General features: G+C 36.6%; 1 pseudogene; it reads right to left on the minus strand.

The window, feature by feature from the left end:
* Nucleotides 1–5787: 5787 nt before the first annotated feature.
* On the minus strand, nucleotides 5788–6650 carry LOC104427390 (annotated as a pseudogene).
* Nucleotides 6651–14344: the final 7694 nt, after the last annotated feature.

Here is a 14344-nt window from a genome sequence, read left to right on the forward strand (position 1 = left end):
ATTTTTGGTGTCGTTATTTGCTTTGTTTACTTATCATTTCGGCGTTATATTTGCATTTTGTGAGACTATATATTGCTGGTTATTGCTGGGGGTTAAAAAAAAATTTAGTTGATTTAGCTTCGGGGGAGAAATTGATCCTGGATTGCATTTGGTCGTGGTGAATTATTGTACCCGGGTTCTCCCCAACGTTATCATATAAAAGTGGACTCTCTCATATATTAAGTTAATGTGAATTAAGCATACTCCAAATGGCTAGCTATCAATTATTAACATGGGAAGTAATTTATGCTACGCCATTGGTATTTTAGAAGAGATAACATTCTACCATCTTTGGTTTAAATAATCATCTAGTTCAATTTGATGGGAAAACTGAACGATTGTGCATTTACCAACAATGTGTGTAGCTTTGATGGTAAGAAAGTTTATGCCGTTCCTTATTTTCCTTATGAACTTGGATTCAAGTATTATTGGGAGCGGTTAAGAGTAAAATCTTTAATACACCAAGTTGAAATAGTGAGAGCGTGTTCTTAAAATAGCTTGACTAAGTGGATGAGTTGAATACTCAAAATTGATGGGGATACTACCCAACAACCAAATCGAATAATTTTTTTTTTTTTTTTGCAAAAGCCTTTAAAACTGCTTGTCTTATTATATTGGGATAAAGTTAACACTTTCTTTTCTCTGTTTTTTCCTCTCTTTTTTTTTTTTTTTTTTTTCACATTTCACTGGCAAAAAAGTGTAGGACCTTTGAAAATCAAGGTATTAGTCATTTTACACATTTTTTTGAATCAATCATAGTTTGCTCAGCTCATTTAGGCATGAAAGCCTTTTTTTTTTTTTTTTGGGCTCCGCCACGGACCCCGTGCCTGAAAGGCTCTGAGGCCGGTCCCCTATATCTCGGGAAAGACTAGCCATCAACCCATCATCGGGGTCCCCACTTAAATCGCTAAGAATGTGGATTTCAAACTTTCGACCTCGGCGATGAGGGAATTGATTTTAACCAACGTAGCTACCCACGGATGGGTAACTTTTCAATATTTTTCCTTTTCTTTAAGAATTAAATCAGAAAATTGCAGGTGTCCACGACACTTGCGGAGAACATGAAGTCATTGGGCAATGATCACAAGAGAGACCGAGGACAAAAGCAAAGGTGGGGCCCAAGTGCTAAACAAAGTTTTCTTAACAATTTATTAACCGTGACTACACTTCGAAATTACACCTCATGCACAAAATTTTTCCCTTTATTATAATAATAATTATTTTTTTTGGCCGTTAGATTGCTTTTTTAATTTACTAAGGGAAACGGTCACCAGGTTCGATGCTAACAGCATATGGAAGAGGAATAACCGAAAGCATCCTGGTGTTGCGGGAGGCTACGAGAGGAGACAATAACATAGACAAAAGGCCCTCCTCCAACTGACCGAACGATGCCGTTTGTCCTGTTCGTTTGATTACGTCCTAACGATCCCCCAAATCTTAGGTGATTGCGACAGATGACGTTTGGTATTTTCCACCAAAAAGCAATGGGCCTTCTCTTTCGCTATTATTTTCCCATTTTCTCTTGTTTTTTCTGCAAAAAAAAGGACTTCTTTAATTTGGAAACCACCTGAATATTATTAATTTATAACAATCGGAATGTTTGCCATTTTTGCAGAATTCAGGATTGATGTAACCCAATGCATGAAAATTATTTAAAAATTATAAACATATTGCACTTTTGCCAATTAAGTAATAGACCTTTTAATTTTGTCAATCGAGTTATAAATCTTTTTGATTTTTTGCCGATTCAGTTCATCCAATTAATTTTGGCCGGAAAATGCCGACGTGGACACCGGTGGTGCCATGTAGGACTATTGTCTTTAATGTAGATAATTTTTAATAATATATTAATATTTTTTGAATTTTTATTATTTTTTTTGAATTTTTTCCCCTCTTATTATTATTATTATTATTATTATTATTATTTTTTGGCTTTCTTGGCCTTTTCCGGTGGCCGACCATTGGACACCGGCCATAGCCAGCTAGTTGGCCTCGCCCGCCACGAGGCCCGACCGAGCGAGGAGGAGCTCGGCGAGGGGAGCCCTCGCCTAGCTGCGGCCCGACAAGGGTCGCTTGGCGAGGGCCCCTCGCCGGATCTGGCGAGGGGAGCCCTCGTCGGGGCTCGCCCTCGCCTAGGCTAGCGTCGGCCTCGCCCAGACCAGATCTGGTGAGACCTACCCTCGCCCTTGGCTGGGCCACGAGTGAGAGTAGGAATCGTCGACGAGCGACGGTGACGATTTTGCATTGAGCAGACAACAACATAGGGCTGAGGATTGAGAAGTTACGATGAGGAAGGCGACGATGCCGATCATGAACGATGAGGAAGAAGAAGAAGATGACGGGTAAAAGGAGAGCCAGGAACAATCAAAGTCGTAGTACGGATAGATTCCCGCTCTCACTCATCGCCTGGCTAGGGGCAAGGGCCGGTCTCGCTAGATCTAGTTTGGGCGAGGCCGACGCTTGCTTGGGTGAGGGCGAGCCCTGGCGAGGGCTCTCCTTGCCAGATTTGGCGAGGCCAGCCCTTGCCCAGGCGACCCTTGCCAGGCCGCGCCTGGGCGAGGGCTCCCCTCACCAAGGCTCCTCCTTTCCCGGTCGGGCCTCGCCAGTGGCGGGCAAGGCCGTCGGCTGGCTGTGGTTGGCCATTGGAAAAGGCCAAGAAAGCCTAAAAAATAAAATAATAAAAGAAAAAATAATAAAAAATAAAAATAAAAAAAAAAAAATAAAATACTAAAATACTAAAATATTATTAAAAAAATTCAAAACATATTAAAATATTATTAAAAATTGTCTAGTCCTACATGGCACCGCCTACGTGGCACCGCCGACGTCCACGTCAGTATTTTCCGGCCAAAATTAGCCTGATGGATTGAATCGACAAGAAGTGAAAATGTTTAGGATTCAATTGATAAAGTTAAAAGGTTTAAGACTCAATTGATAAAAGTGCAATATATTTAAGACTTTTTGGACAATTTTCCTTATTACCAAACCACAATTCTCTCACTCGTTGCGAGATTATAAATTCTCTCTTTTAGGGACGATGTTATTGTCAACGTTGGTCCATGATATTGTTGGAAATTATATCCAGAGAAAGCATACCGTTTGTTGAAATCAGAACATGAAAGTAGAGAAGACTATAACAGCTATATAATATTCTTCTTTTTATGTACACTTACAATTCTTGGAGAAGAAGAAAATAAGATATAACATAAAATTGGAGGTGAGGTACGAATAACCGAATCTCCTTAAGGCGATTAGTTCCTGCCATTGGTGCTCCGCAGATTCACGAACTATGCCTCCCAAGATACAACACCTCAAACCTGTTTGGATTAGCACTATGCAAACAGGACTCTGTCGAACCGTTCAATTGAACCAGCACACCCAAAAAAATCAGAAGAGTAGAAAAGTGCATCAGAGCCTTTTTGGAATCGAGTCGGAAAAACCAAAAACCAACAACCACATGAAGCTATGTGCTCATATCTATTTATAGAGAATTTTAGTTCATGTACTAAAGAGATACATGAATTAAATAGATGCGTGTATCCACGAGATTCATGAATAAAGAGATACGTGAATCCAAGAGATTCATGTATCCAAAGATACGTGAATTCAAGAGATTCATGAACTCAATAAATACATGAACTAAAAGATACATGAATCTAGGAAATTCATGAATTCAATAGATACGTGAACATACAAATTTAGGAATTCATGAATCCAAAAAGAGATACGTGAACAGAAAAAACGTATCTTAATTTATTGGCTTTCGTTGATCCATTAACCATAATTATAACTATAATTACAATAGATATGAAAATCATATCATGTATTTGAGATTCAAAGCGGTGGCCTTGTGTGTTCAAGAAATGGCTTACACATCCTTTATCTTCCCTGAAAACCCAGAAAAGCGACATGACTTGCGGGTCAAGCCTTTGAAAGAATATTCATGGGTCTAACATCCCGTCTCCCATGCTCCTACCTGAAATTTCAAAAATAAAAAATGACACGATTCACGTTGTTTCTGTCATGCCACTGAAATTGTATTCATGGTGCCATTCTTTTGATTCAAAATATGTTTCTACCAGTGTAAAAATCATAAGTTTTCTCCCATTCAATGTAGAGATTTGGGGTGTTGAATTTTTTCTCATAGTGCCATATCCGTATGATAAAAGGCAAGGCAATGATAGTAGTCCTCTAATTTTCATGATTTTTGCTTTTGGAATGCTGATGTGACTGATATGACGATTTTAACCGTTTTAAATGTAATGAAAATATATCAATATCCTATAATTTATTGTGAAATAATACGAACTTTCAAGAAAAAGAAAAGAAATAAATAGTTGCAAAAGTGTAAATTAATACGCAACAATATAGGATGGATCATCCTTGCGACCAAATATATATATATAGGATGGAATTCTCAATCCAACATTCGAACATGTTTTTAATGTATAAGAGTTTAAGATGTGACTAATCGGAAGCTTAAATATTCTATGCATAATGCAGGAGACGAAAATTGTTTTTCATATGTGTGAAGAATCTCCATCCACGACATCCCACGTGAATCGTATCATTTCTTAAAAACCTAATTTTCTCTTTAATTTAAATTTATGACAACGATATCACATAACATAGTTTTACGGTTCACCAATGGTCAAACTAAAATTCTAAATACATCGGACAGATTGGGTACCGCGTCTTTAAAATTGCACAGGAGAAGTGAACTAGTTGCGGAAAACCAGATTTATACACCCCCGATCACCATTCAAAAAACTTAAAATTTGTCGAATTTCCTAAGTCCTACTTTGTAGCTAAAGAGGAATTTTTTCAACCCATCGCTTGTCTTTGCTTTGGTAAGGTCCAACATATTAAGTCATCGAATCGATGTGCGAACGATTCGAGTAGGATTTGTTGCGGAGGAGACGAATAGAATCAGGTCGACCATGCTTTACAAAGAGCCAAAACTGTCGATGTTGTTTGATTAATTTCTAGTACTACTATGTAATTAAATACTTATAATAGCGATAGCTTCGAAGTTTACGAAGTCAAACGATACGAATTTTTAATTTTCAAGCTAAAGTAGGAGATCAAAATGAGGACATATGCACTAAGTTATTTGGCCTTTTACAAGATTGGTTGTTGTCATCTGATGCGTATATGTCGGAATAATTTAGTTTAAGCCCGTAAGAGTTCCTAGTTCGACTTGGCTTGGTGGTATAGGAGTTTCTTGATGTAGAATTCTGCTTTTCCATGCCAAAAGACGGAAATTTCTTTTTGGAACCGAAATATCTTCACAAATATTTGTTAGTGTTTGTTGACGCTAATGACCGAATTTTGGTTATAATCGACGAGTATCAAGCTCAGTTGAAGAAAGTAAAAGTTGGTCAAAACGGATGTCATCAATAGAAATTACCTTCGATAACTTGAAGAAAAATCAATAATGTGCCAATAAAGTTATCGACAGCGAATAGTGCGGAGATTATCGCCAAGAGCCTACGCCAATCAACAATCGATAGATGAAGTCATCAACAGCAAATAATTACAGATTTTCTCGAGTATCTAACTATTGTCATTTTTTAACAGAACAAAGGTTTGCCAAACATCACTCAAAGACAAAGATGGTGGATTGAAAAAGCATAAAATTGCCCAATAGTTATGTCTATAATCTCGGAACTTGTAAACCTAGCGTGGATAATTAAGTAGTAGATTGGGTCATTAAAGCTCAACCTCATGAAACTCTCTCCATTTGAGCTGGGAGTTACTCAGACTTTTCTTTCATAGCATGGGCAAGTTCAGTGCGGAGGACCTCGACAACAACAACCATGTTATCGAGCGCTCGTTTGACTCCATTGTGTTCACGAGTCTTGAATATGTAGTCAGGGTTAAACGACAATATGTTTGTTGCGAGCTTCTTGGTGATACTGTCAGCAATCTGTTCGTATTTTGGGAGACAGGATGTCATAAACGCCGGGGCCAATCCCAGCACGATACTTGACTCCCTAGCGAAAAACTAACTCACCGGAGCAACAGTTCTCGACTGTGATGACATCATCATCCATGTTGATGATTGAGAGGGGGAAGTCATTGAACTGGGAGTTGTATGTGTGAGTGTGGATCTACCAATTAGTAACAGCCACCAATTGAAATCAGTATACGTGAGAAACGGATCTTCCCACATAAAAAAAAAAATGAAAAGAGAGAAAGAAAAGTAAGGGAACTATGAACGTACCTGGGTAGTATCCTTGACACCACAGTTAGTGATTCTAAAAGAGCGGACAGCCCAATCCAAGTAGGAAGCTTGTTCATACTTTCTTAGTGGCAGACCATCTCTCAAAGCTAGCTCATCAATATGAAAAACATTGATCCTTGCCTTCTCGAGATCTTCAACTTCTTCCTTGATGGCCAATGCAATTTGGTAGCAAGTTTCAAACCTGTGAACTGAATCTTTATTATTCTAGTCTTGAAAGGAGAAATAAAGTTTATGTTCTTTGATCAATACCATGTACACATGAAGTTCCCATTTTTCTGTACCTGGGTTGGTCATTTCGGATGAAGGACCAATTGAGAATGGTGACGGGGCTTGGAAGCATTCCCTTCATCGGGCTAACAGCCATGCTTTGGCCCGTGATGGAAAGGAAGTGTGGAGGATTGGTATTTATAGAGCCCGAGGTGGGGTGGAAAGGTCAATTCGCTTCAAATAATGTAAAAAGACAAAGGTGAAGAGGTGAGGAGAAAGGATGAAGATAAGTAGAGGAGAAAAGTTAAGGAGGAGGAGGAGAGGTATGATGACGGGTTTTGTTCCCTTTTAAAAATACTTAATTTTGGGGAAGGGCATACCATTTGTTTGACGAACGGAGATAAGTTGAGGAGCAACAGAGGGAGAAGTTGGTCCATCCGCTAAAAAAAAATATGTTCGAGTGTAAACAAGGAGACAGAACGGGGCGAGGAAAAGGGAGTTGTGGGCTGGCTTTTACAGCCGTGTCAAGGTCAATGTTTGGTACTTGATGGTCTCGTAAGTTGAATGTTTCATGTTAATTTGCGTGACTATGATTTCTCCATTGGAAGTGTAGGAAGAAAGTCGGCGGAAAATGACTTACTTTTTTCTGTTGCGCAATGAGCAATTTACCCTGGAACGACTGTTGAATTGCGGATGAATCACAAACAATATTACTTCACGTTGGTCTGAATGCAATCACAAGGAAAACATCCAATTTTCACAGCTTAAGTGCCAATTGTTTCGTAAAGTAGAAATGGAATGCCTTCTTTTTCTTTTGATAGAAAATGGACAAGAAAAGGAGAATGCTTTCTTTTTGAGCGTATGTTTTGCCAACAGTACTAACGGTTATTTTCAGAAGAATTTTATGACTTTCTCATACCCTTTCAAAGGGTGTCTTTTCCATCATAGCATATCAAGACGAAACGGTACGTATTGCACCTCATCATGGACGTACTAATAAAGTACTACATCTTCCATTCGGACATGATGGACTTGATAGCACTCTATCAAGAACATAAGGTATTCAGCATTTATCAACTTTAGAAACAATTCATACTACCAGTGAGTACACTTGCACTTGGGAGCTCAAATTATGCACCTATTAGGGATGACATAATGGCTACAACCCTAAAAAGAAATAAACAATTGATGTCTCACAGTACTCCAGACATATTTTGTTACATCAATCCAAGTACACCTATTCCTTAAATGCTACACTTGATTATTCTCAAAACACCATATATTTACAATCATATTCGCAATTACAGAAGGTGATATAATTAGTCGATCAGTAAGTACATGTGATAGATGTAAAACAACAATAGTCTTCCTTCGCACTCATGTCTCTCTCCATTTCAAAACAATTGCTTTTCTATACACGTTCCATAAAGCCATATCTATTCATGACCACCGGTAACATGCTAAAATAGCAATATTGATCTTTCACTTCGAGAACATTGTCAGAAGTAACATATGAGTAAATTATAAATTACCGTAAGGGCTCACACGATGAGTAAATAGGAATAATTTCACCCACCTTCCCTTGTTGGTCGTACAATGCACATGTAGTATGAATTACAAGTTATAATGGACTTCTCTTTCTATAAGAGCGTATATCATTTATTAAATATATCCACTATACGGATCTTTGTCTAAACAAAGTCACGTGCTTTTCAAGTACTCAAGTTTAGCTAAAGTGCTATATCGGATCGATTTCTATAGCACCCAATTAAGTACTCACATCCGGCATCTTTCAAGTATACATGATTGTGGGACTATCATGTTCGGTCTTATTATATATAAATCATAGACCTCATCTTGACTCCAATCAAGGTGACATTTTATGTACTAAACTTGCTTTCAGCATTTATTTGTACATAATGTTTCATCTCAACGTACTAACTATGACACTTGAGGTGATTGCTTGTGTGAGTGAGTCAATCATTGCCTTCTAACATACTTTTCAATAATATATGTGTGTTTGTGCTAGTCTCATAATTGATTTGTACTTATTGATAAAACATCAAGTCATTAATAAATAAACAAGTACAATACATATATCCACATATACATAAACCAATGATCATCTACAATAATACATATCATATTATACGTAATCTTAGTAATATCCTATGGATTAAGAATATGTCTCTAGGAACAGCTTTCGTAAATGGATCATCAATTATTCTATTAGTTGAAATGTATTGTAAGATCATTTATTTCTGCATTATTATATCTCTGATGAAATTGTTTTTTATGTTAATGTGTTTCGTCCTTCCATGATACTTGGGATCTTTTATATAGGCAATGGCCGCTTGACTATCACAATAAACTATCATCGGTCTTAGAACCTTAGTGATAATGGCTAAATTTTCCAAGAAACGTTTTAGCCATACTACTTCTTGCACTGTGGCAGAACATGCAATAGATTTTGCCCCCATTGTAGACAAGGCCGTGCATGTCTATTTCTTATTATTCCAAGAAATTGCACCTCCATTGAACAAGAACGCATATCCATAAGTCTCCACCCCAATCAACCTATAAATAGCCTAATAGGTGTAAACTATTCATTTGGTAACAAAGTCGATAATTCATGGTGCCTTTTAAGTATCTCAAGATCCTCTTCACTGATTTACAGTGTGCTTAACCGAGATTTGATTAATATCGGCTCACCAATCCCACGGCATAACATATGTCGGGTCGAATACACATTATAGCATACATCAAATTTCCAATCGTACTTGCATAAGGAACAATTTCTATCACTTTATTTTATTCTGGAGTCTTAGGACACATCTTAGTACTTAGGCTTTCACTTTACATGTCAAGGGTATCAATGGGATTATAGTACTACATATTGAAACGTTCAAGAATTTTCATTATATAAGACTCTTGTGATAAAGTAATGAGTTTCCTTGATTGATCTCTTTCGATCTTAATTCCTAATATATAAGTAGCTTCTCCCATGTCATTCATTTCAAAATTGGAGGACAAACATTTTTTATGATAATAACCAAAATCTTGTTATTTCTGGCCAATAGAATATCGTCCATATAAAGAGATAAAATCATAAATTTATCTTTGGACTGCTTAACATATACATAGTGATCTTCTTCGATCATTATGAAACCAAAAGTTGTTAGATGCCACTGTCTAGATAATTGCTTAAGACCATATATTGAGTGATGAAACTTGCAAACTTTATGCTTTTGACCTTTAACTATGAAAATTATTGGTTGCTTCATATAAATTTTCTCATCTAGTTCTTCATTGAGAAATGCCATCTTTATATCCATTTGATGTAATTCAAAGTCCAAATGTGCAATGATAACTAGGATAAGGCGTATTGAGGCAAACTTTAGAACTGGTGAAAATGTTTCTTCATAATCTATACCCTCCTGTTGAGTATAACCTTTTGTCACAAGACGGGCCTTATACTTTTTTATAGATCCATCTAGCCTTCACTTAATCTTAAAAACCCATTTGTTTCCAATGGCCTTGCGATTAGGTGGTAGATTAACCAAGTCCTAGACGTGATTTGCCCTCATTGACTCTATCTCATCTTCCAAAATTTATCTCTATTCTTCCTTATCAGAGGATGAGAGAGCCTCTTGGACAGTCTTAGGCTCGGCATCGTCTTTTTGAGCAATCATAAATGCTTTCCATTCAATCTCAAATCAACGACGGGGAATACTTTTATGATTACTTTTACGTAACTGAATTTCTCTTGAATTCAGTTCGTCATGTGATGTAACACTCCTATTAGGTCTTATATGTTGAGATAAATCTTAATTTCCCTCTACAACATTAGTGAATGTGTTATTAGAATCTTTTATCTAATATAATTGGAAGTTCTTATCAATCTCATCTCCACTAAGAAAATCGTTCTCCAAGAACATGACATCTCGTGACTCCATTTCGGTCATGCTTTCATAAGCTTGTTCACATATGAAGACATACCCTTTGGAGTATTCAGAATATTTTATAAAGATACATTTCTTCTTTCTAGGACTTAATTTATCATATTTATGAGAAGAATCATAAACATAAGTTGCACATCCCCATGGTCATAGATTACTTAAGTCTGGTTTCTTACCAGTCCATAATTCATAAGGGGTGAAAGTGACCGATTTTGAGGGCACTCGGTTAAGTACAGAGGCAACCGTTAATAACGCATTTCCCTAATAAGAGATAGGTAAATTTACTTGCGCCATCATAAACCTAACCATCTTCAATATGGTTCTATTCCTTCTCTCAGTAACCCCATTTTGTTGTAGAGTACCAGGAATAGTCAATTGTTGTACAATTCACTTTTTTATCATAAAGAGCCTTGAATTGCTTAGATAAATACTTACATCTATAATCAATTCTCAATGCCTTTATTGTTTTGTTCAACTGATTCTCTATCATCGCTATATATTGTCTAAAGCAATCTAATGTTTCTGACTTATGTGAGATTAGAAAAATATAACCGAAACGTGTGAAGTCATTTATGAAAGTGAAGAAATATGAGGCTCCATGCCTCGCCTTCACGTTCAAAGGACTACAAATGTCAAAATGTATGAGTTGCAATGAAAATTTGATTCTAGATCCTTTACCAAATGGTTTTCTAATTGCTTTTCTTGCTTGACAATGTTCACATACGGGTAGATTAACATTAGTGAGTGATAGGGGTGAGCGGTTTCAGGTTCCGGTTCGGTTCCATCTGGAACCTGGAACCTACCCGTGGGAACCGAGAACCTGGAACCTACCCTGTCACAGGTTCCAGGGTCGGTTCCAGGTTCCAACAGATTCCTTTTTTTTTTTTTTTGTTTTTTTCAGATTTGAACTATAACATATGCGCACGTTACCCAAAAAAACTATAACGTACGCGCACGTTACCAAAAAAAAAATTATAACATATGCGCACGTTATCAAAAAAAAATATAACGTATGCGCACGTTACCAAAAAAAACTATAACGTGCACGCACGTTACTAAAAAAAAATATAACGTATGCGCACGTTACCAAGAAAAAACTATAATGTACGTGTATACTACACGGTAACTTCCTATTAACATGTTATCTTGATACATTAACTTCTCACTACACAATAATAATATAATATAATTAGAAATTTCAAAACAAATAGAAAACTAGAAAGTAGAAATAAAACACTACTAGAACAAGAATGTCTAGAGGTACAAGTTTTGAAAACAATTTCGATTAAACCCTTAAATGAACTCAGAAAATTCTAAAATTTGGACACGTTGTATTTAAGACCTAGAGGTACAAGTTTCATGAAGAAATCGTAGTCCAATTCGTTCTGGATTAAAAGATAAAATCGATTTACTTTTCCTATTCTCTACTTGCACAGTTTTTGAAATTTTTTTGGTTAAATAGACAAATGAACTACAAAAATTACGAAATTTAAATATGTTGTAGGAAGACATGAAGAGAGATATTTCATGCAGAACACATTTCCAAAAGAACCTAATACAAAATGATATAGTCCACGCATTGCAACTTACAAGATCCGAACACATCAGATTGCACAGTTTTAGAAACATTTCTGATTAAATACCCAAATGACCTTCAAAAATTATGAAATTCGACTATGTGATAGCCAAGACCATAAGGTAGATACTTCATGAAAACATCGAAGTCAAATTCGTCCTAGATAATTAAATATGGACGGTTAAAATCCCTGTTCGTAGTACCGTAATTCCAGATCTAACCATCTCCAAATGACCACGATTTCACCTACCTATTCTTGTTTTTTTTCTCTAAATTTTTGATATGTGGTACCTCAGGATGTCCTTTACAACTTTTGTTAAGAAACCGAAGTGAAATTTCGACAAAAAGATTGCCTTACAGTCCATGCATTCATCAAGGGTCGGTCCCAAAATCTCCAGATCCAGTCTTTCCAAAGAATAACGATTTCACCCACTTATACTTGTTTGTTTTGTCCCAAATTTGAGTATGTTATACTCCAAGAAGTCCTTTACAACTTTCATTTAGAGACCAAAGCCAAAATTCAACTAGAACATCACATACAAGTCACTAGAACATCCAAGGTCGAGCTTTTTCTGCCATAAGTAACCGGTTCGGTTCGGTTCCGGTTCCGGTTCTTAGAAAAAGGAACCGAACCGAACCGGTCCCCTTGGAACCGGGAACCGAACCGGACCCTCCTCCGGTTCGGTTCGGTTCCCGGGTAACCCGGGAACCGCGCTTAGCCCTAGTGAGTGACCCTAAAAGGCATTATCTAGCCAATCTTTATATTCTTTGTAACCCGATGTAATCTAATCTGGCATGTTAAGTACTTGCATCAATTTCAACATTATTAGAAGATGCAATTAAAGAAAAAGAACCATCGACATTAACATTGTTTTGATTATAGTCAATGTCTAACATCATAAAACCATTCATTACATAACCTGAATAATAATAAACTGTTCCAAACAAAATGTCAACACAATCACCATGAAAATTCAATGTATAACCTAGGCTAAGAAGAACAACTATGGAGACCAAGTTTTGTCGAAGATCCAAGAGGACATCATATAGGAATAAGTTTGACCACCACGTAAAATTAATTTATATATACCATACCCCTTCACTTCAATTCTTAAGTTATTCCTTACATATATCCATATTCTTTTAGGCTATTCAAATGCCTCTCGGTATCTAGTTACGTGGTCTGTTGCTACTGAGTTTATAGTCCACATTGGATAAGATTCAACAAGTATTATAGTGCTAGAAATAAAAGTATTACTTAAAATAATTGAGTAATAGGGTACCTCTTTCGGCTTAGTGCATTCACGAGCAAAGTAACCCATCTTGCCACAATTGTAGCACTTCATCTTGGTCTTGTCTTTCTTTTCACCATGGTTCTTGTGTTGGAATGTCTTAACCCTTTTAGGCACCTAAAAGGGCTAAGACATTGTAGCACTTCATCTTGGCGTTGCCTTTCTTCCCACCACGCTTCTTGCATCGGAATGTCTTAGTCATTTGTTGTTGAATTAATGATTCATTTTGCGCTTGAAGCCCGAAGTTTTGCATGAACTCGATTCAGCAACATAAATATAGGTAGAGGATTTTGCAGCCTTTAGATGCTCATCCTCTAATTCCAAATGATGCACTATATCATCAAAAGTGATCATATTCTTATTATGTGTCATGTTGATCTTCATATGCTCCAAATTATCAGGAAGAAACCTTATAACAGCCTAAATTTGTTGTTCATCAGTAAAGGAGTGACCTGCCAACTTCAGCTCATGAATTATGTTTGACATATTTCGAAGATGCTGCCTCATTGTTATTTTTGGACGCTTTAGGTATGTGTTAAACTTGATGGTGATGTACCCCAAACTTATCTTTTAAAGCAATCCATATTGATTGAGCTTTATCATAATTTTCAAATTTACACATGAGATCATTTTGCATATAACTTAGCAATGTGATTCGGGCAATGCTCTTTTTTTCTTCTAAGTTTGATAAGCTTCCAAATCTCTTCTATGTTGAGCTGAAGTTCCATGCTCAGGTTCATCCGTGGTGTGGTTGAGAGTTTCTAAAATCTCTTGCTTCACAAGAATGTACTGAACCTTTCAGTGTCAAATATCATAATTGTCACCGTTCAGCATTTCACCCTTATTGAGATCAGCCATAATGGTCTTAGATGCTAAAGTTATAATCAATTGCTATAACAAATTAACATAATAAACGTAGAATCAATACTAGTACACTTTTCAAAGTAACACACATATTTAATTTGCAGTAAAGACAAACTAAATTGATGATAATTCAATAAAAGACACATAAATGAAAGTTCAT

This window comes from Eucalyptus grandis, chromosome 11 (assembly GCF_016545825.1).
Source record: "Eucalyptus grandis isolate ANBG69807.140 chromosome 11, ASM1654582v1, whole genome shotgun sequence".
NCBI lineage: Eukaryota > Viridiplantae > Streptophyta > Magnoliopsida > Myrtales > Myrtaceae > Eucalyptus > Eucalyptus grandis.